The sequence below is a fragment of the Lynx canadensis genome, chromosome A1 (assembly GCF_007474595.2).
Source record: "Lynx canadensis isolate LIC74 chromosome A1, mLynCan4.pri.v2, whole genome shotgun sequence".
Lineage (NCBI taxonomy): Eukaryota > Metazoa > Chordata > Mammalia > Carnivora > Felidae > Lynx > Lynx canadensis.
Genome location: NC_044303.2, coordinates 41008195 through 41012093, shown reverse-complemented (window position 1 = coordinate 41012093; position 3899 = coordinate 41008195). Strand labels below are relative to the sequence as shown.

Genomic DNA, 3899 nt, shown 5'->3' with positions numbered 1-3899 from the left:
ACACATAACATTAACCATCACACACACTTTGATAACTACCTTTGAGAAACTTCTTAATCTCTCAAACTGAGTTTCCTCTTATTTTTTTGTCTTGTCTTATTTATCTTCTTATTGTTATTAGTAATCACAACATTGTTAGTACAAGCCAAAAATTAAATGGCATAGAATGAGAGAGGACAAAGCACCTAGCAATGTAGCCCATAATATATATTCCGTAAATGGGGTATTCACAGAAACCAGGTCTAATTACTTCATTTTTCTCCCTCAAAGTGTGTGAGTTTGAAGATTCAAAACTTGAAAAGCTACATATTAATAATTAGCTTTTTTGAATGATTACAAGGGATCAGAGAATGTGATTGTTCCTTTTATAGTGCCCATTTCTTTGCCTTTGTGGAAAGAAGAGAAAAAAACACATAAAGTTAAGTATCTTAAAAATAATGGTATCCTGAATAAAAGACTTCAATTTTAAGAAAAATAAGAATGTTCCCTGCTGAAAATGACTCATTTATAATAATCTAAATTTCAGGAATACATTAACTGTCTCAGAACCCTTAAGAAATGTTTAATGCAATATTGCTTTCCATGTACTAAATTGTTTTTACTTTGTTTTTCTTTTTTGGTGACTACGTGTTGGAAAAGAAACTGCATATCTTATACTATTCAATGCCTACTACTTCACACAGAATGGACAATACAAAAATGCTTGCTACTAGTATATTGAAAGCAATATTGCATTAAACATTTAAGTTTTATTTATACTTTGTTATTTTTTTAATTTATTTTCCAAACAGAGAGAGAGAGCAGGACAGGGACAGAGAGAGAGAGAGAGACAGAGGAGGCTTTGTGCTGACAACAGAGAGCCTGATGTGGGTCTCGAACTCACAAACTGCGAGATCATGATCTGAGCCAAAGTTGGATGTTTGACTGACTGAGCCACCCAGGACCCCTAGGTTTTATATTCTCATTATGAAGTGAGACTTACCAACAATAAACAAAAAATAAACACAAAACAAAATCAAGCCAATGAAACAGAATTAGAAGGGAGATTCAATAGATAATAATATTGTGTGTGAGAGGCTATAAATTAAGGTGATAGAAGGTAAGAAGGATAGACTTCATGTAGAGACAACCTAAATTATGATCTGAAGGAATGGAAGGAGTTGGTTACCAAATAACCAGCAGATGAATTTTCAGACATAAGGGAAATCAAGTGCAAAGTACCTGGAAAAGGAAAGCATATAGCATGATGTAGAGTCAGAGAACCAATGATGCTAGAACGTGGTGAGCTGGGGAGAGAGTGAAGTGACATTAGAGAAGCAAAGCAGGCCAGACAAAAATTGGCCCTATTTCCATTTTATTCTAAGTTAATGAGAGCAAGGTTGTCACAGATCAAGAGCTTTAGAAAGCATAATGAAAGTTTTGAGAAGGAAGATGGGGCATGAGATCATGCAATTCAGAACACTGAAATGAAATAGGAGTCCATTTGACAAAAAGAAAATAAAAACAGGTGTTCAAGATTTTTGGTAGAGGCAAACTTATAGAGGAATGTTGGGCTTAATGGAATTAGTACCAATATTTGTTTTAAAATTGAGGGAATTTAGTTCTAGAATCATGGTATCAAATACATACATCACATGGTATCATGGCCACAGATTTTCTCTCTCACTACTATAGGTTGGTGGAGACATAATGTAGTTTTTCCTAGAATGTTGAAACAAACACACGTTCCCCTTCTCTGACTCACAGCACAATTCCAAATCTTCCTATAAGTATAAGGGTGATAAAGAAGACCTCTTTCATAAAAAAGAAGCCTTTCATTATTTTGGTAACTCTTCCAGCCACATAGCAAATTTGTGCTAAAATTAAGATCTGCATTCATAATTCTTTGACTTTGTCAATCTCTCTAATCCACTTACCTCACATGGAGTCACCATTTATGAAGACATCCTGTCTTCACTTTTCCATAACTCAAATTTTACAATCCATCATCAATGGTGTTAAATCCTTTGTACCTAACTTATACCCCTAAAACACTTAATCACAATTGTTTGTTTAATTGTTTAATTTCCTTGACTCTATGCTTATTGACCTCAAGGACCATTCTTTATTTAGTACTAAGAAGGTACTATCTGTATTATACTTATCTTTCTGTTAATGTTATAACTAAGTCTGACAATTTATTGATATAACCAACTTGCTCAGTAAAAAATATCTAATCAATAAGAAGCAGTGTATGACAATAAGGAACAATGATTTAAAAGCATGTTCTGGGGCAAAAAAAAAAAAAAGAAGAAGAAGAAGATAATAAGATATAAATATATCTATCTCCTAATTTCCAGGCATACAAAAAATAGGCAAAGTGGAAAGACAAACTATAAACTATTAAGTAGAAAAAATACAGGCATTGCTAATATTCTCATTTAGCACGGTACCTATAAAAACCTAAGTAGCAAATAATTCAATTTCAAATTAGTGATGGTATATATTTATTATATTCTTTATCAAATTGCTAAGGGGATAAGGATTCTATTGGAACAAAAGTTAGCATGCTTACTGCAGCAGCACATATACTAAAATTGGAATGATATAGAGATTTGCAAGGCCCCTGCATAAGGATGACACACAAATTCATGAAGTGTTCCATATTTTTAAAAATAACGTATGAAATGTCAATTTAACTTTTATATTAATTTAATCAGATTTGGGGTGACATATTTTATTTTGTTTTTTATTTCGTAGCCAAGGCTACAATGATTTTAAAAAATCATTGGTATAACTGATCCATTTTTTATGTGTAACTTCAGTGAAATACACACTATTCTAAATTTCAAGACAGAACAGTGAAATTCAGTCTCTCAGATGACCAATGAATTCAGGCTGAGAGTTTGATTATCTTATTATTTTGGTCTCATAAAGTATATATATATATTGATATTGTTATATATTACATATATATGCGTAAATAATATATATTAGTACTAAGCAATTTATTTGTGCTTGAATCTTATCCTTTTCTAAAATCCCCTCTGGGACAACTGAAAAACAGCTTTATCAACACTGAACAGATTCTTAGATGACATACTTGAAATTTGTTGTAGTATTTACAAATAAAAATATCGCTTTAGTATGTGTGTCATGGGTAATGAATATGCCCGCTTTCTATGTTTTAGCAAAAGAAATGCATTACAGCTAAAGAGAACCATAATTTCTGGGAGCTATAACATGCCATTTCCTCTCATCTTTTGTTATTTAAAAGGATTTACAGAAGCCAGAGCTGAGGTTTAGTAAGGCATTTCATAACCCAATGTATTCATTATTCATTGCTGTGTAACAAATTATCCCAAAACTTAGCAGCTGAAAACACAGACCACCTATTATCTTACAGTTTTCTGTAGGGCAGGAATTTGGGAACAATGTAGTTGGATGAATTTAACTAAGGGTATTTCACAAAGCTGCAATCAAAATGTTGACCGCAGTCATTTTAGGCTCATGTGGAGGAGGAACTGCTTCTAAGCACCCTCAAGAGGCTGTTGGCTTAACATGTGGCCAGTTCCACAGAACTGGTTCTTACCATGTGGCCAGTTCCACAGAAATACAGACACTGTGACAACCTTGCTTTCTTTAAAGAAAAGTAAGAGATAGAGACAACTAAAGTTAGAGTGACAGAGAAACAAGAAAGGATTCCCAAGATGGAAAACTCTTTTTAAAACATAATACCAGAAGTGACATCTCTTTACTTCTGCCATATTTGTTCACTAGAAGCAAGTTAATAAGTAGAGCCCACATTCAGTAAAGGAAATTACATCAGAGCATGAACCAGGAGGCAAAGTTCATTGGGGGCCATACTAGAGCCCACCACAGTCTTCCCTTAAGTATCCAGTGAGTCATATCTCTCTACT

At 33.4% G+C, this 3899-nt stretch overlaps 1 non-coding gene across 1 annotated transcript; it reads left to right on the top strand.

Moving 5' to 3' along the window:
- The first annotated feature begins 2546 nt into the window (after positions 1-2546).
- Positions 2547-2650, top strand: LOC115526265. The gene has a single exon (XR_003972580.1). It is a non-coding gene; the product is annotated as a U6 spliceosomal RNA (small nuclear RNA).
- Positions 2651-3899: the final 1249 nt, after the last annotated feature.